Here is a 22,619-nt window from a genome sequence, read left to right as displayed (position 1 = left end):
GCACTAATATAGTTGGGAAACTGTTGGGCACCAAATATAATATATTTAATTTTCTTAGATGGCAAAAATAAGAACTTTATTGATCCCACATAGGAGTAATTCATGTTATATCAGCTATAGAGAACAAGGTAGCACCGAAAAACAATATATATCCCCCCTCACAAAAATAAGAAAAATAGAGAAACATATTTTCTCATCAATAAAACTAATTTTAATTTTTTCAAGTAACAAAATAACATATTTGAACCATTTTTCAGACAATAAAATAACTGAAAAAATCTGAAAAATGGTTCAAATATGTTATTTTGTTACTTGAAAAATTTAAAATATGTTTATGTAAAATATGCTTTGTTCATATATTGTTTTTTGGCGCTACATTGTTCACTATAGCTGATATAACATGAATTACTCCTATGTGGGATCAATAAAGTTCTTATTTTTGCCATCTGATAAAATTAAATATATTATATTTGGTGCCTAACTGTTTCCCAAGTATATTAGTGCGTGTGTGAATGAATAAATGAGACGTAAAACGTACATTTCTTTGTGGAAAAGCGCTTTATGAAAATAAGTCAATTTACTTGTATTAGTTTACAGCGCAGTCTTGCCACATCCAATATGGCGGCGACGTTGACGTATCGCAGCAGCGCTCGATGGGTGAAACGGTCAGACCTTCATCAAATTGTTTGCAGGTGAAGGGGCGGGGTCACGGGAAATCGGGAATTTGGCCGACGTCGCTGTTCTGTCCTGTAAACCGTCAAACTGCTGGATATTCTTATGAATAAAGGGCCGTATAAAGGTTTGAAGATAACTAATATTTCTCTCGATACCATTTTATGTAATTACAAAACGTTTTATCATTACGGCCGCCCCGGGCCCACTGCTCCGGGGGGGCCCACTCCGAAGAGGGAAAAAAAAGTGTTCTGAATAAAATAAGGAAAGTTGGACAGTATAACACTTGCGTTCATAAGGATAAAGTTGTTTAAAAAATAGAAATGAAAGAAATAGTCTCTTCTCCCTGTGTGTCTGCGGCTGCCTGTCATGCACGTTGTCTGTTTAAGGCTGATTTATGGTACCGCGTTACACCAACCCAGACCCTACGGCGTAGGGTGCGCGTCGCCGCGTACCTTACGCCGTAACCTACGCCGTAGCAATGCGTCGAGCCAATTGTTGCATCAGAGCCTCATGCTGAGTTTCAGCAGCTGAAGTTGATTAAAAACTCTCTCCGGGCTGCATGGATGGGGCCTGACTACAGTGGCGTCAATTCAGTCGAAGCTAAGGTATGGCAAGGTTACGAGTCACATTAACAATCAACACGTCCAGCAAATATTCATCACAGAAGTCTGATATGGAGCTTATCTGTGTGGTTAAGAAAATTGGAATTTTTTCAAATGCAGTCTCACTCACTGCAAAAACTCAAAATCTTACCAGGAATATTTGTCTTATTTCTAGTTAAAATGTCTCATTTTTAGTCAAAAAATCTCATTACACTTAAAACAAGATTCATCACCAGAAAAATAACTTATTTGACCATTTTCACCTGTTTCAAGTAAATTTTCACTTGAAATAAGTAGAAAAATCTGCCAGTGGGACAAGATTTATCTTCTCATTACAAGCAAAACAATCTTGTTCCATTGGCAGATTTTTCTACTTATTTTAAGTGAAAATCTACTTGAAACAGGTGAAAATGGTTGTTTTTGAGTCTTGTCTTAAATGTAATGAGATAAAAAAAAAATGAGACTAAAAATGAGACATTTTAACTAGAAATAAGACAAATATTCTTGTTAAGATTTTGAGTTTTTGTAGTGTATAATAACTAGTGAAATTGATCATGTTGTTCTGATTTGCCTTGTAGTTATTCCATAAATGTATTTAAAAAAACAAACATTTACATTTAACCGTTGAAGCAAAGGTGTGGCGGCTGCCATACCTTGCCATACCCAATTGACGCCCCTGGATGAGAGCAAGTTTATTGTGACCAAAAAGACGATTCATTAAGAAATCCAGTGCTGCGGTTGAGGTTGCCACATGATTGATTGATTGAAGAATTTATTAGAAGAATTGCATAGGATCAGGTACAGTTTCATGACAGTACAGATTCGCTGATACAAAGTCAACTAAAAGGCATTATTCCAAGAAAGCATTACACTTGTTTACATTGGAGACCTTTTTTTTAAATTCATAAAACATTGAATGACATACAGGTAAGAATCAGTACTTTGTAGGGAAGATTGTAAAAAAAAAAAGAAAAGGGGGGAATTACTGTTATTTTGCACCGAGAGAGACTAAAAGGTGATGAGACAAATAGAATAAGCTAGGTAATACAAAACAAAAAGCAGAAAACAAAACAAGAAACAATAATCCGTTTGCACGCACCACTTTAAAACAAATGTGTATTTCAGTATGTGGTGTAAAATTATGGAACTCCTTAACAACTGATTTAAAGGATTGTAAAAATATTCACCAGTTCAAGAAATTGTATAAAGACCACACAATTAGACAATATGAATTTAACGGGTAAAATATATTTTGTTGTTTTTGTTTTTATATTGTTGGTGAGTTAGTGTGAATGTTTTATTTTTTTGTTTTGTTTTTTCATTATTTCTTTTTTTTTGGTATTATATAAGTAGTGATTGTTGAACAGACGGACAGACCATCTTCATATTACCGGTAATTGTTTTATTTTTTTTGAGAAAGGGGCTTGGTATATAAGGCTTTCTTCTTAAAATAAATAAAAAATATATTATATATGGCCACTGCCATATTATAAAAATGAAATGAAATAATCAGAAGGAACAGCGGGATGTGCAGTAGAGGCTTTGATTATTCCCAGTTACGAGTAGCAGCCTCCTGTAGGTGCTTTTTAGGGCAGACTTGAAGGAGATTAAGGATTTGCTCTCTTTTATGGCTGTCGGTAAGGAATTCCACATGTTGGTAGAATAGGATGCAAACGAATTTGAACCTTTCTTGGAGTTAACCCTGGGCTGAAAGTGATTTGTGGAGCTGCCTCTGGTGTTATGGTGGTGAACATCTTTTACATTTAAAAGTATTTAAATGGTATTTAAATGGTATTTTGGAGGTGTAATGTATCTTGTACACCAAAATCAATGCAAGAAACTGTACTCTGTCGGCTACCAGGAGCCATCCCACACTGAGCATATGGTTTGCTGTTAGGTGAGCCCGAGATGGAAGATTGAGCAGAAGCCTTATCAGTTTGTCATCTGACAGGTTCCAGCCCAAATGCAACGTAAAACCCACCGAAATAATGAAAAACCAGCCCGAATCTTACATTCTCTCTTAAAACCATAAATTATTAAATGCATAATACATTTCATCTTCACATTACTAAATAACCTAAAAAAAAAATTCAGGCTCCAAACAAAAACTACAATAAAATTGATAATAATCAGTGAGTTTATTGTGTAAGTTTCTACTTTTCTCTGCCATAATGTAAACTTTTTTTGTTAGTAATTCCTCCTAAATATTTAGTAAAAACCAGGAAAAGCAGCCCAAATATATATTTTTCAGCCCAATTGGGCTGAAACCTGCCCAACCTGGCAACACAGATTTAGGACATCCGCAGGAGATTCTCCTCAAAACGATGAAATAAACTCTTTAATGATTAAAATGAAGACCCTTGAGACTTAAGACAAATTAAGACATTTAAATGTCTTAGCAAAAATGGGGAATTTGAGACTTTTTAAGGGTGAGGCAGCATGGATGAGGATTTGATGACTATCAAACCTCACCTTGCTCTCAATCGAGAGAGACCTCGCCATTGATAAGAGCAAAGTGATTGAAAGGTTTGCGGCGATGAAGAACCGGCTGATGGTTCGGAAATAGTTCGGATTTGAAAAAGTTTTAAAATTAAAGTTTTTGCATTTTGGATCGTTCAATGTGCTACCCCCCACCCCAGATGGAAATATGTTTTGTTTGTTGTCCCCGCCCTCCGCTGGATGAAACCATCATTGGTAAGCTGTCATAATATTAATTATTTCTGATAACATTGTCATAATGCTGAATATATGGCCTTTCATATATTGTTTGTTACTGTTTGACCGCTGTGTCTGATTGTGTTAAATACATGTCGTTGCACAATGTAACTGTTGTCGTGCAGGTTGAACACGTGTGTCTGAATTGTGCTACTTGTCGAATCCGACATCTATGGCTAAGATGAAAACTTGGCCTTAAAAATAAATATATCCCCACGATAAGTCATAATTATGAGATAAAAAGTCGAAAATATGTGATAGAAAGTCAAAATGATGACTTTTTATGTCATCATTATGACTTACCGTGGGGATATTTTTATTTTTAAGGCTAAGATTTCATCTTATTTTTTCTTTTACTGGCGGAAATGAGTTTCCATAGACATCACTGGATGTCATTTGATTTTTATCTCCAGTTTGATACTTATATCTTAAAGTCTGCATTAGGCTTATAATTAGGTTTGACATAATGACTGGTAAATCCCTGGTGCTGAAACCTCATGTGACGGTTCTGACCGTGTCTCCTGCTGCTGTGGTTGTGTCAGAGACGCTGATCTGTGGCATTCTTTTAGCGAATGTTTTAACAGGGATGTTTAGACCACAAGGGCCCATCTAGAATGCTTCGCCCCCCCTAGGCTGGGACCCCTGCTCCGCCCCTGATTACACTGTATCAAAATAAATGACCTTTTACAACGCTGTAACTTACTTCTTAAATAATGTGATTTGTGTTAATGATATAAAGAAAAACTCTACCTAAATTAATTGGTATTACATTTGTAATGCAAAGCGAAGTAATTAAGGGGCTTGTATGTAGGCCAGGGGTCTCGGACTCAGTTCTGCATGTCTTAAATGCTGCCCTGCTGCAGCACATGGTGATACAAGGAACTGTGTTGATGCAGGACACATGTAAAACATGCAGGACTGGAGTCCGACACCCTGATGTAGGTGTGTGTTTTACCGAGCAGAACCTGGACCTTGACCTGGTCCTGGACCAAGGCCTGGTCAGACCTGCCCTTATTTATACGGATTTTAGTAAATTTTTTCTTTTTGTTTATGCTTCTAGCTCCTTGTTTTTATTTGCTTCTAGTGTTAATATTATTATTAAATGCATGCCTTGTCACAAGTTTTTAATTGCTCAATACAACCTTGTGTTACTGCTGCAGATGACAATAAACTTCTTGAACATGTTTGTAAACTGCATCCAGAATAACTACCCTCTTCTTAAATCGCGTCTTCATTGTCACAGCTGAGAAAAACATCCAACCTAGATCTTAGTGTACCCATTACATTTGCTTAAAACCTATTAACTGGATTCCGCTCCCTTTCAGGCGCTGGGCTCCGCCGGCAGGCTGCAGGAGAGCGGTCAGACAGCGACATCAAGTGGCAGGCAAGTGACATTACATCAACAACAAAAAACAAAAACGACTTCCTTTTTATTTCAGTTTAAAACAAAAGATTATCAAAGCAGAAAAACATTTCTTCAGCAAAGCTATCACTCACATGCACTTAATTTAAATACAGAGGCTCTAAGCTATGGAGCCAAATCAAGGCCAAAAGTTTTGCTAATTTGAAAAGAAAATTTGAACCTGAAAATTCTTTTTTACAGTTTCAATTTTATTTTTTTCAGTATCAGATCTTTTTTTCAGTTTCAAATCTTTGTATTTCAGTTTCAAATCTTTTTTTCAGTTTCAAATCTTTTTTTTTCAGTTTCACGTCTTTTTTTTCAAGTTTCACTTCTTTTTTTTTCAGTTTCAAATTTTTTTTTCAGGTTCAGACTTTTGGCCCCGATCTGGCGTGGGGGGCGTGGCATCAACTGAGAGGGGCGTGACATCATGTGTGACAGCAGAACAGAGAAGGCGGGGGACCTTCCTCAGTCATGTTGCCTTCAGGAAACGTAGGTAAGTATTATTCACCAATCGCAGTATAAAAGCAATAAACTATGCCAGACTGTACAGTTCAACAGCCACACTTTAAAGTTTGACATTTCCCACTTCCACATACTACCAAGTACGATCTAAAACAGCTTTTTAAACAGAAATGTGTCACTAATATCAGTTTTTTCCACTGCCAATCACGTGAATATGGTGTATATACCGTGTTGAATCATACTTCTACTGATAACTTCTGCAACCTACGTTTCCTGAAGGCAACATGACTGAGGAACGTCCCCCGCCTTCTCTGTTATGCTGTCACTCATGACGCCACGCCCCTCTCAGTTGATGCCACACCCCCCACGCCAGATCCGGGCCAAAAGTCTGAACCTGAAAAAAAAATTTGAAACTGAAAAAAAAAGAAGTGAAACTTGAAAAAAAAGACGTGAAACTGAAAAAAAAAGATTTGAAACTGAAAAAAAGATTTGAAACTGAAATACAAAGATTTGAAACTGAAAAAAAGATCTGATACTGAAAAAAATAAAATTGAAACTGTAAAAAAGAATTTTCAGGTTCAAATTTTCTTTTCAAATTAGCAAAACTTTTGGCCTTGATTTGGCTCCATACTAAGCAGAACTAAAAAACCCCAGAGCGTTTTCATGTCCGATCCAGATCTGTTCTGCATTCCAACAAACAGCCAGGTTTGTGATCCAAGCAGGACACGAGTATCTCCAGGCCTGGAGGAATCCAGATTAGCCTTCTGGTTTATGTTGTGGTGGAGTTCTCAGTCCCTGAGCAGGTTTTATTCATGGTTTACTGATACCCGCCGTCTCGGGTTCTTCTTCTTCTTCTTCTTCTTTTGTATTTCCGGCAGTTTTGACGCATCCAGGCGTATTACTGCCCTCCTCTGGTAGTTTGGACCCGAGTTAGTTCACAATGGTCTCTTAAATCCTCGAGTAAAGCCCAGTGGCGTGCAGAAAACGTATGACTGCCCCTGCTATCAAAAGGTGGTCCTCATGTTGGCCGAGTAATATTTTAACAGAAAAACAAAACAAACCTAGATCTGACAGAGTTCTAAATGAAACACTCCTTTCAGCAGAATACTTTCTGCATTCCATCAGAACATGTTGAACTGTTTCCGGCCTCCCACACTCACACAACCCATTTAGATGTTTACCTACTACTAATAAGCTCTGATGTAGCCCACAGTGCCCCAACCTCAATCGAGTCAATTTAACCACATTCACTCGACTTCCAGAATAATAATATGAACTCTTGACCTTCGGCTGAATATTAAAAAGGTGCCTCCCTCTTTCCTCCTTCTCCCAAATTTCCTGCCACTCTCTCCCAATTCCCTCTTTTTTAGATTTTAGACCTATACTCAGCCTTTCCTAATGGGATCTCAACATCCACACCGTCTCGGTTTAGTGCTGCTTTCGCCACCTTGTCAGCTACTTCATTCCCCATGACTCCGGCATGCCCTGGTACCCACATAAATTTAACCATACAATGCAGTTTTTCGAGTCGAAACAAAACTAGTAGTATTTCATTTAGTATATCTGGTCTAGACTGACACCTATTACTTTTTATGGCTTTCAGGGCTGCTGCAGAGTCTGAGCAAATCACCACTTCTTCTGGCTTACTTTCCTCCACCCAGTATAATGCCCAAAGCACAGCTAGTAGTTCAGTAGTGAACACAGATATATACAGGGTTTTTCCTGCATACAAAATTAGGAGGCGGCCGCCTCCGCCTAATTTCGTGCCGCCCCCAGCTCTCAAAACTCCGTCGCCATGAAAACTGTTATTTTCTGGCAGGCGTTGGACTGGATGGATGTTATTTTGACTGCAGTTACAGCATTGCGCCGCTATGGGGGCGCTGTTTCAAGAACTGAGCACCAGCAGAAGAAGACGAAATCTCCAGAATCCGTGTTTTTCCGCTATTTGTTGTATTAAAAATCGTCGTCCTGGTTTTCCCTGGCTGTTCAAACAGGTAAATATTGTTTCTTTTGCATCCTAGCATGTCTTGTTTATTCGTCTTATATTCGGTATATATACAGTACTTTAGAAGGCGACCTCGCGACCAGGAGAAGCAAGAGTGCAGGTGAAACGGTGCAATTAACGTTACAGGCAGTTAAAAAGTAATAAATCCTGTTACCAACGAGATGTGGCAATTTGGTCAGGGCTGAAAGTAGTGCACAAATATGCATGGAAGGTGATAGCGAGACTCAGAGTGCAGGACAGGGGGAGTTGCGAGGCGAGGGTAACGTTAAGCCTGAATTATGGTTCTGCGTTAAATCGACGCCGAACCTACGGCGTAAGGTACGCGGCGACGCGCACCGTACGCCGTAGGCTCTGCGTTGGTGTAACGCAGAACCATAAATCACCCGTTAGTCAGTTTCCAAGTCATTAGGAGCATCTCAACGCGAAGCCAACGTGTACGTGATTTAAACATGACTTTTTATTCATCTTTACAGATCTTCTCAAAAACACAGAGCCAGTGGGTTTGACAAACGGTGGCTGAACAAATTTACCTGGCCCAGGCTTACTGAGGAAGGTTTGGTCTGTTATTTATGCCAAAAGCACTGTGACCCCATGCGGCAGGAACTATCACTATTTATGTCTGTATCAAAATAAATACAAAAATACTTAATGCATTTATTGTTTTGTTTAAGGTGAAGACAGCAGCAGACTGAAGGAGAGGCACTTGGATGTCTGTTGTAAGGAGGCCATGATGGACCAGACCAGGAGGCCTTGGACTACAAGGAGCATGAGGAGCTTCTACAGATGGAAAAATAGGAGGCTGAAATGTTCTGTCTGGATGAGAGATTTGTCAGTAAACCTGAAACCCTACAAAAAGTCAAAATCTTACCAAGACTACTTGTCTTATCCAGTCAAAATGTTTTATTTCTAGTCCAAAAAAATCATTACATTTAAAATAAGACAGTCACCTAAAAAGTAACTTGTTCTAGAAAACCATTTTCACTCATTTCAGTCTTGATGGTATAAAAGCAAGGGCATCTATAAGCTTGTTAGTTTCAGCCCTAACCCTTTCTTGTTTTGTTGAATGGACATTTTTCAATGATTGCTGATCGAAATAAACTCAAACTCATTTCAGTGAAAATTTTCTCTTGTTCCATTGGCAGTTTTTTTTTTTTTTTTTTTTACTTTTTATTTTTGGTAAGATTGAGTTCTTATATTTGTATTTATATTTTTATGTTAATAAAATAATGCTTTAACATGATAATTGTCATATTGTGATATATTTTTTACATATAATTTACATTCTTTGTAAATTGATTTCTTGGGAAAAACGGGCAGATTGAATAAGATTCTTCTTCCTGCTCTCTTTCATTCAGAATTTAGGAAGGTTTGTGTTTATATTAAATTGTTTTATTTTATCAATTAATGAAATAAAGAATAAATACATTTTTAATCATATTAGAACTCCCAAAACACAAAATATCTTGTAAAAAGTGTTTGCCTGAGCCAGTTGAAGGCACGGTATACCTGCACGCGTGTGCACATGACCAGGATGGTGCCACCTCTGCCTCAATTAGAGCCAGGAAAAACCCTGATATAGTTACTGACACGACAACACATTTCCTTTCCTAACTGCATCACATGCACCCCAAAACCAGCCCTTCCACTCTCTGGATTCCTAGAACCATCTGTGAATATCTGCACATTAGAATCCACTGTCTCACACAGATACTTTTCCACACAGCTTTTTACATTACAATCGTTTCCCTAACAAAAACAAGTCCACCTCTGGTTCTGGTATAAGCCAAAAGGGAACAGGGGCCCAGCACACATGCTTCGCAATCACACCTTTTCCTATACCCAAGCCACCAACCCGATGCGCAACCTGTTCCAAAAAAGGCCTCTTGCTCTTCTCACCTGACGGCCCCCATATGCCCTGGGAAAGAACTGAATCCAAAACACTTCGGCCACTGCCATTCACTTTAGATAAAAACTGCAATCCCAGCTTTATACGTCGCAGGTTCAATGGAGTTTCCCCCTTCTCCACTAACAGAGCAGGGACTGGGGATGATCTAAATGCTCCTGAGCAAATCCTCAGTGCCTTTGCTTGAACAACACTCAGCTTATCTAACAATGACTTGGCAGCAGATCCATAAACGATACAACCATAGTCAAAAACTGACCTAATCATCGCCTGATAGATTAGGAGCATGGTTTCTCTCTCCGCACCCCATTCACAGCCACATAAACTTCTCATAACATTCAACACCCTCCCACACTTATCTATAATTTTATTGATATGCACTGCCCAGGTAAGTTTCTCATCAAACCACACTCCCAAAAACTTAAACTCATTTAACCCTCTCCAGAGGACAGCTGTATAAGCGCAACTCAACATCAGGTAATTTCCTCTTAAGCCCAAACATCACATACTTAGTTTTAGCCGTTGATATCTTAAATCCCCATTTATCAGCCCACTCCACAACAGAATCCAGAGCCCTTTGTATCTGTCCCATAATAAATGTAACATTTCTACCCCTTTTCCATATTGCTAAATCATCAGCAAACAACGACAAACCAAAGCCCCCACCCACCTTCCCACATATATCGTTAATCATAATATTAAAGAGGACTGGGCTGATAACACTTCCTTGAGGAGTTCCTTTCCCTATTTCTGCTGTTTTTGAAGACTTACCCCCTATTCTTACCTCTATCGTATGCTTATACAAAAAAATCCTTCTACAACTGCATGCTTCCACTCTACAGGCAACTTCCCATATTCCCACACTGCATTAAAAAAAGAAACAATTTCATCCAAGACCTGTTCGTCCAAATGTTTCAGGAGTTGAAACGTCAATTCATCACTGCCAGGACTTGTATTTGCCCCACACAATATTGCATCTTTTACCTCTTTCAATGTAAAAAACAAGTTTATCAGATTGCTATTATCCAAATTCCTCTCCATCTTCCATTGCTCCTGTTCAAGTAGTTCATTTCTCCTTTTATCCCCTTCTGATCCAAAATCCACTGAACTATGCACAGATTAAAAAAATTCTACACACATGTTTGCCTTTTCAACATTAGTTACTGCTTCCCTCTGACCCTCCTTTTAAAACAGGCAAAGACTGCATCTTTCGTATCCCTGACATTTTGTGTATTGTTAGCCACATACGTTTAACAGGAGTTTCAGGACCTAGTTTCTCACAAAACCTCCTCCAACAGTCTTTCTTAGCATCCTTAATCACTCGTCTTGCTTTTGCTCTTAACTTCTTATACTGTATTGCGTTTTCCACTGTGGGACACTTCCTTAGCTTCCTATAAGCTTTATTTCTATTCCCCACCGCTAAGTTACAGTCTCTGTTCCACCATGGTACCAATTTCTGAGGTCTAATACCTCCCATCAAAGGAATAGTCTTCTTTGCAGCTCTGTGAATCACAAAAGACAACGATCTATTCCAATCATCCACAGAACCATTGGATGGATTTTTGTTTATGATTGTTATGATTTGTATTATACTGTATTTATCATGATTATTATTTAACTATTGTTCTTTGGTTAAAATATATATTTTTTAGCATGTTCGAAATAAAGTTTTTCATTCATTCATTCATTCATTCAACCATCACTTTGTACTTCACCTATCAAAGATAAAACTTCCTCTTTAAAATCATCCCATCTAGCCCTGGAGAAGTTATATCTGCTGGGTCCCTCTGTTGTTTCCACTCTCAAATCCCTCCCAAACCTACACAAAATTGGAAAATGGTCACTACCCAGTGTGTAACAATTTATCATATCCCATCCTGCCACTCTTGCTAAGTTTGCAGATACTATTGCTATATCTATGTGACTGCATCTATTATTTGCAATATTATACCTTGTTGGTCTTCCATCATTTATTACTACTAAGTCAAATTTATCCATTACTTCCTCCACTACTGCCCCATTGCTATCCATGCTCTTGCTTCCCCACAACGGGTTGTGGGCATTAAAGTCCCCCACCCATATAATTGGTGATTTAACGTTTTCCACAATTTCTTCCAACTCAGACACCACCAAACGCCGACACGGATTATAAAAATTAATTACTGTTATTCGACCCTGAGATGTCCATACCTCCACAACTATGCACTCTAGCTCCGTTTCAATCTGCAATCTCCTATACTGAAGCCCTAACTTGACAAATACTGCACACCCACCACCTGCTCTATCTAGCCTATCATGTCTCAAACCTACATATCCTGGAATAACAAAATCTAAACAAGGCTTTAACCAAGTCTCCTGAACGCAAAGCAATTCTGGTGTATCTTTAAATGTACTGATAAATCTCTTCAGCTCCTGGCCATTTGCAATTAAACTCCTTGCATTCCATTGTAGGATATAAAAATTGAAAATGCTAAACATCACCCTCATCGTCCTCCATGATATCCTCCATACTCTCAGGTTCCACTTCCTGACCACTCAAAGATTGCTTGCCTGTCATGTACTCATGTAACTTTACTGGCAGTAACTCTTTAGTACCAAGAAACCTCTCTGCTGCCCCAACCACTGCTCTAATCACATCCAATCTGCTACTGGCGCTTTTAGTTCCAACCAAAACATCCACAACAAATGCCAGAAACGACTCTCGGGTCATAATCAGCGCATTATGGGGGATCACCTGTGGCTCATACCGTGAAGCGCTCCTACTCATCTCTTTTCGCACCATATCATCAGTGCTTCCCACTACCCTCCCTTCAACTCGCCTCACCGCTTCTGCATAAGACACACGGTCCTGCTCCCTAACATTTTGGACTTGTCTCGCCTTTATAAAATGCCGACATCCCCGGAAAGTCGCTGCATGATCGCCACCACAATTACTGCACTTTGAAGCCTGTGCTTTACACTCTCTAACATCATGGCTATCTCCACATTTAGCACACTTGCACTGCCCTCGACAGGAGTCAGCAACATGCCCAAATCTCTGGCACTTATAGCAGCGTAACGGTGGCCTGAAGTACTCCCTCACTTGGAAAGCCATACTTCCCAAATATATTCTTGAAGGAAGTCCTTCCTCCTCAAATACGAGCAACACAGGTGAATCCTCACTTCTTCCATCTTTTGGTTTAAACCTTATTACCTCAACCATACGCCCTCCCTTTTACATTATCCAGGATTTCTTTTTCTGTCAGTCCAGCACAGACTCCATATATCACTCCCTTAACTTTGTCCTTATTTCTAGGAACCAAACAGTCTACTTTAGCCACCAACTTCCTCACCTCCTTTGCACTTTCATATTGCTCCTGATTTTTGCAACAAACTCTCAGCAGCCCATTTGAAAGAATTTTAGCCTGAAACTCTGTCCCAATTTGCCCTTCCAGAGCCGAAGTCACTTTCAAAGGATTTAAAGCCCTGAAACCTCCCCCACCCTCTTTTTGGCCCTTGATTTTGTATAGCACTACAAACTCTTCACTCCTTGCTACCACCCTCACTTTGCTCTCTCCTGACAATTCAGGTCATTCATTTGATGCATCCCGCTTTTGACCACCTCGATTTTTAGGACATTCCACCCTCCTCCACCCCCCTCCCTCCCCCCCATTCCCCTCTATTGTAGCCATAGGGCTACAAAACTCTCTCTTCCCTCCCTTACTCTATATCTCCCAACCAGGAACCACTGCAGTAAGCATTCTTCGCCAAATCCCTCAACCACGTGTCACGCCGTCAGCTCCTTCCTCCCAGTCAACTGATGTCTCTGGCTGTGAAGCGCCGCCGTCTCGGGTTACTGTGGGGGAGGGACGCCATATCAGCCCGTCTTTGTCTCTGCAGCCACCCAATCACGACTGAGAGCCTGCTCTCTCTCCCGTCAGCCCACTGCATGTTTTAAAGAGAAAGCTGAGGCTAAATGTGACGGATCAGAACCAGATCTTGTCACATTGGGAAATGGATGAGTTGTTAAATGTATATATCTGTGCAGTGAAGTTGCAATACTTGTTTTTGAGTTGTTTTTCTCCCATTAGAGCCCATTTCTGCCCTCCGGTAAGGCAACCATGTGATTCCTGGGTGGGACACCCGGGGTATTTAAATACGGCTCACAGAGAACTCTCTGTTGTGTTACTTCGGTAGCACATATACTAAAATTGGAACGATACAGAGAAGATTAGCATGGCCCCTGCGCAAGGATGACACGCAAATTCGTGAAGCGTTCCTCATTTTTCCTTTTGATGAGTCCACCAACTCAAATATAGTTTCATATTAGAGCTGGTGGACCGTCTGAGACTCTCTGAACTGGGTTTAATCGCAGATTTTAGCTAGAATCTTTGCCAAGAAGTAGTAAGCAGTCCCTCAACTCTAACTGTAGAATATCTGATTATGGACAACACCACCCACGATTCTACGTCAAACCATTCAAAAGTTATAGCAGAACATAGGGACAACCAATCAGAAAAAGGGGCGGGGCTAATTTTCACCAATTATGGTCAAGGACTCAATACCGAGTCCGATGACACCACCCACAACTCTCTATGTCAAACCATTCAAAAGTTATAGCAGAAAATAGGGACAACCAATCAAAAGAAGGGGCGGGGCTAATTCAGGCCAATGAAGGTCAAGGACTCAAACTTAGTCCGATTACACCACCAACGGCTCTCTATGTCAAACCATTCAAAAGTTATAGCAGAAAATAGGGACAACCAATCAAAAGAAGGGGCGGGGCTAATTCAGGCCAATGAAGGTCAAGGACTCAAACTTAGTCCGATTACACCACCAACGGCTCTCTGTCAAACCATTCAAAAGTTATAGCAGAACATAGGGACAACCAATCAGAAAAAGGGGCGGGGCTAATGTTCACCAATTATGGTCAAGGACTCAATACCGAGTCCGATGACACCACCCACAACTCTCTATGTCAAACCATTCAAAAGTTATAGCAGAAAATAGGGACAGCCAATCAAAAGAAGGGGCGGGGCTAATTCAGGCCAATGAAGGTCAAGGACTCAAACTTAGTCCGATTACACCACCAACGGCTCTCTATGTCAAACCATTCAAAAGTTATAGCAGAAAATAGGGACAACCAATTAAAAGAAGGGGCGGGCGTATTCAGGCCAATGAAGGTCAAGGACTCAAAACCGAGTCCAATGACACCACCAACAGCTCTCTATGTCAAACCATTCAAAAGTTATAGCAGAAAATAGGGACAACCAATCAGAAGAAGGGGCGGGGCTAATTTTCACCAATTATGGTCAAGGACTCAATACCAAGTCCGATGACACCCCCCACAACTCTCTATGTCAAACCATTCAAAAGTTATAGCAGAAAATAGGGACAACCAATTAAAAGAAGGGGCGGGGCGTATTCAGGCCAATGAAGGTCAAGGACTCAAAACCGAGTCCAATGACACCACCAATGGCTCTCTATGTCAAACCATTCAAAAGTTATAGCAGAAAATAGGGACAACCAATCAGAAGAAGGGGCGGGGCTAATTTTCACCAATTATGGTCAAGGACTCAATACCAAGTCCGATGACACCGCCTAAGAGTCTTTATGTCAAACCATTCAAAAGTTATGGCAGAGAAAAGTATTCTAGGGGGCGCTGTTGAGCCATTTTGCCACGCCCATTAATGAAAACCATGAAATATCAAATTTATCACCAGGCCTGCCTTGCATGCAAAATTTGGTGACTTTTGGGGAACTATCAAATATGGACCAATCAGATGAAGGGGGGGCGCGCTTTTTGGCATCTAGCGTCGCCACGGTAACACTTTTGAAAGAGAAAAGTCATGCATGTCGTCGCAGGATGGAGACGCATATTTTGATGTATAACACACCTGGGTGCACGTTACGGTTCGGGCCGTATTAACTGCCGAAGGATTGGTATAAATTGCGCCAAAATTACGCGATTAATGTTCAAAATGGCCGACTTCCTGTTCGGTTTCGGCCATGGCACCAAGAGACTTTTCTTTAAGTTGCGACATGATGTATAACACACCTGGGTGCACATTACGGTTCGGGCGTATTAAAGGTATTATCCATGATTTTGGAGAGCTAGCAAGATTTGAAAGTGTCACCTCCTTTTAAGCCCCGCCCCCTCCTCCCCTTCCCGCCAGCGCTCCGTCCAAAGCCACGCCCCCACAAACTTTGGGGAACGCGCATTTGCAGGAGTCGAGTTTTCCAGGATATTTTGGACGGCACATTTTCAACAAAACTACCCCATGTCTCATTCACCTGTAAGCGAGGCCGGTTTTAGGGGGGGGCAGGGGTGGGCTGTGCCCACCCAAACGTGCATCCTGCCCACCGGCGTCTCCATCCCGGCGAAAGTGGAGAGCAGAGAGCGGAGAGCGGCTGGCGGTGCGCTGCAGGCTCTAGAGCCACGGCTACAGCGTACCCTACGGCGTGGGCGGCATGAAGGCATCTGATTGGTTCTTTCCCCCCCTGCCAAGCCTCTGGTCCTGGACCAATCCGTTTCATTCGGACCGAATGAAACGGATTGGTTAGAGTTTTTACAGGATTAAAGCTGGGAGGGGGCGGGGCTTAGAGGAGGTGCCACTTTCAAATCTTGCTAGCTCTCCAAAATCATGGATAATACCTTTAAAGGAGCTTGAGGCCGGATTGTGGCAAGATTTATGAAAAAAATCTGTATACATTTTAAGTTTTCTAGTAATAATGTCAGATGAAGCGTTCCAAACCCAAAAGAATGAGCCCTCTAGTGTATCTCTCCTTTGCCTTGAACAGGCTGTGTGCTGCAAAATGTGCTGCAATTCGGACTCCGAATTTCCCGCGCTGGGCTGCGGATGTGACGTCACATGACGCCGCATGCACGTTCTCCCCGTTCTCCCGTGCCGGCTTCACTGTTGGCTGCAGTACCCCCAACGGCCGTCATGGTGAAGGGTGGCGCTAGAGAGTCTCATTTCTTAAAAGGAGCCTCAAGCTCCTTTAATAGAAACCATGAAATATCAAATTTATCGCCAGGCCTGGCTTGCATGCAAAATTTGGTGACTTTTGGGGAACTATCAAATATGGACCAATCAGATGAAGGGGGGGCGTGCTTTTTGGCATCTAGCGTCGCCACGGTAACGCTTTTGAAAGAGAAAAGTCATGCGTGTCGTCGCAGGATGGAGACGCATATTTTGATGTATAACACACCTGGGTTCACGTTACGGTTCGGGCCGTATTAACTGCCGAAGGATTGGTATAAATTGCGCCAAAATTATGCGATTAATGTTCAAAATGTCCGACTTCCTGTTCGGTTTCGGCCATGGCGCCAAGAGACTTTTCTTTAAGTTGCGACATGATACAGGTGTGTACCGATTTTCGTGCATGTACCTCAAACCGTATTGTGGGGCTTGAGGCACAAAGTTTTTTCTGTGTGAACCAATCAGATGAAGTGCGCGCGCTTTTTGGCGTCTAGCGTCGCCACAGTAGGCCGTCAGGTCACCCACCTTTTCGTTTCATCTCGCTCCCATGTCTGGGGTCTACATTCTTTTCACTTTAAAAAAAATAACTATTTATGTTAAGCATAGGATAAAAAGTTGAACTCGGATTTCTAGGAAGTATTTTCACAATCGTTATTTTAATAGCGGACTCTTTCCAGCGTCGCCTGTGTCGAGGAGCACTGCGGCTGCGTCACGTGATCGCGCTGGACCAATAACAGCGGCCCCTGATGTAAACAAACCTGACGTAATCCAATGTGGATGCCACCTTGCCTTCCCAAATATGTAGAAAAATAAAATATAATGAGCCGAAAAGTGCACAAAAATGACTAAAAACAGTTTTATATGATGCCACAATGAAGATGAATTATAAACTAAAGTGAAATAATAAAAAGTGCCCATAATGTGATTTTGTTTTTATCATTGTGTATCTATCTTTCTCCTTAGACATCTCTATGCAACACTATCCCATTAATGTCACGACCATGATAAGTAATATACCTAACCTCAAGTTAATATAAAACCATTATGTATAACACATGTAAAGTATATTTATTTGGGGCTATTTCAGCATATCTTGATTGAAATTAAATTAATAACAATCATGGCCCTGTCAGTGAAATGGATTTAAAGAATAAAAATAAAAAAAATTCCTACAGATACAATAGGGCCTTGGCACTGTCAGTGCTCGGGCCCTAAATAAGTGACAGAAGTGATGTTGAGGCCAGACAAAAACATTGTACGGTGTTGCAGAAAATCTACATGATTGAGAAGCAAACAGCATTCTTAATATTGTGTGGTTTTATTTGTTCACAACGGTATTTTTCTTGTTCATTTCCTCCTCAGGAGGAGGTCCAGGGTCCTGAGGGCCAGCCAGGATTTCAGCATGTCCTGAAGCTGCCAGGGCCCTGGTGGAAGCCAGGTGTCTCCAGGGGCTCGGAGAGAGACGGGTAGACAGACTCATCGTGCTCTGGCAACGCCTGCCAGAGCGCGATGAGCAGAGAGTCGTCTACCCGTCCAGACACCAGGACAGACGGTCCAAGGGTTCAAGGCAGCAAAGGGGAAGAACACTTCCTGTCCTGGAAAGGAAAGTCTCCAGCGGTGAGTTTCACTTCAAACAGATCTGGTCCTCCTTTTGCCATCTGCCGTATTTTAACAGCGTCTCACCTCCACTGTCTTCCAGCTGCCTACTCCGACTCATTCCTGCAGACGGGCCAGATGCAGCCACCTGGTGGAGGCCGTTTGCAGGTTTTTACCCTGACTGGACTCCGAGACGGTATTTTTTACTGTGAACTGGACTGGTTTTTCCCGTTTTTTACGCTGAATTGAAGTCCCTGACCGCGTCTCCCTGATGGCCGGTGCTGTGGGTGACCTGACGCGGGCTCCGGTACCGTTCGGCCGGCAGGCCGTCCCCCAGCTGTTCCTGTCGCTGCAGGAGCCGCACACCGAGGACAGTCTGGGCGTCCTGGCTTCATTCTGCGACGTCCTGCGCGATCCTCCTTCACAGTCCGTCAACAGGCCACACTCACATTGGGGGCGTCTTACTGCCAAGTCTGTGGCGGATTGGAAGGAGGAGATAAAAGGACGAAAACAAAAAGGTTTTGTATATAAATGTATATAGTTCTTTTATAATTTATATATAGTTTGTTTTTATTTTGTATATACATGTATATATTTGTTTTTCATGTGTGTATTGTTTTTCTTTTTGTATGAATAAATGTGGCTTGTTTCTCTTTCAACTTTGAAGCTTTGTCTCGTTCCTTGTTAAATTATACATATATAGTTTGATTATCCACTTGAAATGATTGTTAATTATATGACTGGAACAGATTAGATCCCATTGGAAAAAACCCTCAGGGCATACCTTTAATTATTAATAAATAACAAGAAGAACTGGAGTAAGTAGCCAAAACAAGAAGGCAACAAAACCAAATGACCAGGATGACTGAGTGGAAGCAGGATCTGGTTTATTTATAAATATAATTTATTTTTGCAGCTTTACTATCCAGAGAGGACAGATTCTTGGCAGGTACGTCGTCTAGTTCTCCGGGTCCACGTATCTGAAAAGAGAAAACACATTTAATATGCTTTATGGTTTGAAACCCTTCTTCTCTGTTCCATTTGTTCCATTTGTTGTTCCAATTTCCACCAGCCAATCACAGGCCCGGGTTGTTCCAATTTCGAGAATCAAGCTTGAATCGACCAATCAGAGCCCCAATTTGTTACAATTTTGGGTTCACTTTTTGTAGGGTTTCCCCGTCTCGACATTCTCGTCTCGCCTTCGGTAAGTAAGGACATATACAATATTTTCCAATAACTAGTTAAACCAGGTGGAACATGACCACAGTAACCGTGGTGTTTTTCCAACTTTATATTGTAAAATGACGAGTTTGGGCCGGTTAAATCGACGCAGAGCCTACGGTACGCGGCGGTGGACATTTATTAAGCAAAATAAAACACTTGAGGGCCAACAACTTAAGCTTGACTGTGGACACTGAAAGCAACTAAAAACCTGTAACGCAGTCTGTTTTACTGTCATGATGCACGCTGTTTTCCACACGCTCCCACCGGCATCTCGTCTCTCATACCTGCGCTGCACACACACACACACACACACACACACACACACACACACACACACACGGCTGGCCGGTAACAACTGTATGTGACATCAGATGTGTTTAATTACACCACATGATTGTAACCTGCTCATCCTGCCATTACTGATCACTGTACTGATCACTGATCAATACCTGACTGTGACATCACTGTCGTCTGCTCGTTTCCAGTCTGTATAATGGCAGCAAGAATGATTGTAAGTTGTGTTTTATTGTAGTCATCATTCTCTCTCTCCTTCATTCTTATGTGATTTAAAGGCACCCAGGTCTGAGCCATCGGGTCCAGCCGCCCCTGACTCTCCCAGTCTCTGGAAACCTCTGGAAACATCTGGAAACTAGTCCCCTGACTCTCCCAGAGCCTCTGGAAACCTCTGGAAACCTCTGGAAACCTCTGGAAACCGCTGGAAACTAGTCCCCTGACTCTCCCAGAGCCTCTGGAAACCTCTGGAAACTAGTCCCCTGACTCTCCCAGAGCCTCTGGTAACCGGTCTCCTGCTCCACAGAACTCCTCAGATTCTGAGGTAACCACCACACTCACAGCTGACTTAACATACAAAAACATTTTACTGTGTCGCAGAAGATCTACATGATTGAGGCAAGGCAAGTTTATTTGTATAGCACAATTCAACACAAGGTAATTCAAAGTGCTTTACATCAACATTAAAAGCAGCAAGACACAGTTAAACAGTAAATAATAAAATGAAATAACATAAGAAAAGAGGTAAAATAATAGAAAGCACAAGTTGTTAAAAAGTAAGGGCAGTAGAGTACAGCAGGTTCATCTCATTCTCACAATGGCAAGAATTACGTTTCTATACGGTCAAAACGTACAAAGACCAGGTCAAATATAGTATTACGAGAAGCAAACAGCATTCTTAATATCGTGTGGTTTGTGGCTGCTTCCGCTTTTATTTGTTCACAACGGTCTTTTTCTTGTTCATTTCCTTCTCAGGAGGAGGTCCAGCGTCCTGATGTCCAGGCGGGATTTCATCATGTCCTGGTGGAGGCCGTTTGCAGCAGCTCTGCCGTCTCCATCCTGCCGCCACACACGTGGGAGGATCATGAGGACCCGCTGGTCCCTCATCCAGAGGATCATGAAGACCCGCTGGTCCCTCATCCAGAGGATCATGAAGACCCGCTGGTCCCTCATCCACGGAGACTACGTGTCCATCAGGGATACGGAGGTTGATGCTCAGACCGAGGACTCTGTGGGGAGAGCTGTTGTTGGTGGTAGACTGGAAGGACAGGAAAAGACAAAGAAAAATATGAGGTTTTGTATATAAATGTATAGTTTTTAATAATTTGTATATAGTTTGTTTTTATTTTGTATATAAATGTATATATTTGTTTATCATGTGTGTATTGTTTTTATTTTGGTATTAATAAATGTGGCTTGTTTTTCTTTAAACTTTGAAGCTGTCTCTCATTCCTTGTTAAATTATAGATAAATATAGTTAGATTATCCACTTGAAATGATTGTTAATTACATGACTGGAACAGATGAGATCCCATTGGGGGAAAAGAAACCTCAGGGAATATCTTTAATTGTTCTTGTTATAAATGACATAAATAACAAGAAGAACTGGAGTAAGTAGCCAAAACAGGATCTGGTTTATTTATATATATTTATTTTTGCAGCTTTACTATCCAGAGAGGACAGATTCTCGGCCCACGTATCTGAAAGAGAAACACATTTAATATAAACCATGTTATGGTTTTATCTATCTTTATCCTGTCCTTAATGTTTTAATGGTCCTAATTAGCTTCCCATCAAGGTCTGCACAATTCTGTTGATGACAAAGCCTGTACATGTATTGGGAATTTTAATTGGGATTTTATCCATTTATCCGTTTGTTGTTGTGGTGCATTTTTTCGTCCAGCAGATGGCGACATTTCACCGAATCGGGCGCGTCTCCCCCGCTGACCCTCGCCACCCCCCACAGAGAAGAACGGGTAGGGTCCTCTGAAACCCTTCTTCTCTGTTCCATTTGTTCCATTTGTTCCATTTCTTGTTCCAATTTTCACCAGCCAATCACAGGCCCGGGTTGTTCCATTTCGAGAATCAAGCTTTAGTCGACCAATCAGAGCCCGAATTTCTGGGTTCACTCTTATGCTGCGTTCCATTTACCTCGGAAGTTGGAACTCGGAACTGGGAATGACGTCACAGCCGAGTTATCAGCGTTCCAGTTACAAAGTAGGTAAACAAGTTTGTAGTTCGCATATACCACATGAAAAATGTAAATTACACTATAGCAGCATATATATGCCGAACATTACTTGTATACGACTGATTTAGTGTGACCAAAACTAGAATGAAGTGCTACGATTTTTTACAGAGCTCTCTTCTACTGTTTACAACCGGGGCAGCCATCTTGGAATGTGAACTCGGGGGTGGTGAAGACTCTCCCACTTTCCCAGTGGGAAATCCCACTTCGAGGGGCGTTCCAGTTGAAAATTCCGACTGGGAACTGGGAAATCCCCACTTCCTAGGACAAAAGGAACGCAACATTAGTAGTTTTCCATTCTCGACAGTCCCGTCTCGTCGTCGGTAAGTAATGACATACAATATTTGCCCATATGTTACACTTTAAACTATTTGGTGAAACATGACCTCAGTAACCGTGGTGTTTTTCCAACTTTATATTGTAAAATGACCGAGTTTGGGCCGGTTAAAAGGCTTCAGTTTATTTAGAACGGGACACTGTTTTTACAATGTAACACTTGAGTAATTCGGTATTTAACCTTTTAGCTCGTACTTT

The 22,619-nt window shown here is 41.3% G+C and overlaps 2 long non-coding RNA genes and 1 other non-coding gene across 3 annotated transcripts; all 3 read left to right on the top strand.

Moving 5' to 3' along the window:
• Positions 1 to 704: 704 nt before the first annotated feature.
• LOC133441512 (uncharacterized) lies at positions 705 to 21,212 on the top strand. Its single transcript, XR_009782481.1, has 3 exons — positions 705 to 799; positions 20,119 to 20,381; positions 20,813 to 21,212. It is a non-coding gene; the product is annotated as an uncharacterized LOC133441512 (long non-coding RNA).
• Positions 5,761 to 19,183, top strand: LOC133442255 (uncharacterized). Its single transcript, XR_009782530.1, has 3 exons — positions 5,761 to 5,887; positions 18,089 to 18,343; positions 18,426 to 19,183. It is a non-coding gene; the product is annotated as an uncharacterized LOC133442255 (long non-coding RNA).
• Positions 13,926 to 14,031, top strand: LOC133442718 (U6 spliceosomal RNA). Its single transcript, XR_009782640.1, has one exon. It is a non-coding gene; the product is annotated as a U6 spliceosomal RNA (small nuclear RNA).
• Positions 21,213 to 22,619: the final 1,407 nt, after the last annotated feature.

Source organism: Cololabis saira, chromosome 4 (genome assembly GCF_033807715.1).
Source record: "Cololabis saira isolate AMF1-May2022 chromosome 4, fColSai1.1, whole genome shotgun sequence".
NCBI classification, from domain to species: domain Eukaryota; kingdom Metazoa; phylum Chordata; class Actinopteri; order Beloniformes; family Belonidae; genus Cololabis; species Cololabis saira.
The sequence above is the reverse complement of the archived record's forward strand: the minus strand, read 5'-3'. Positions and strand labels throughout refer to the sequence as shown.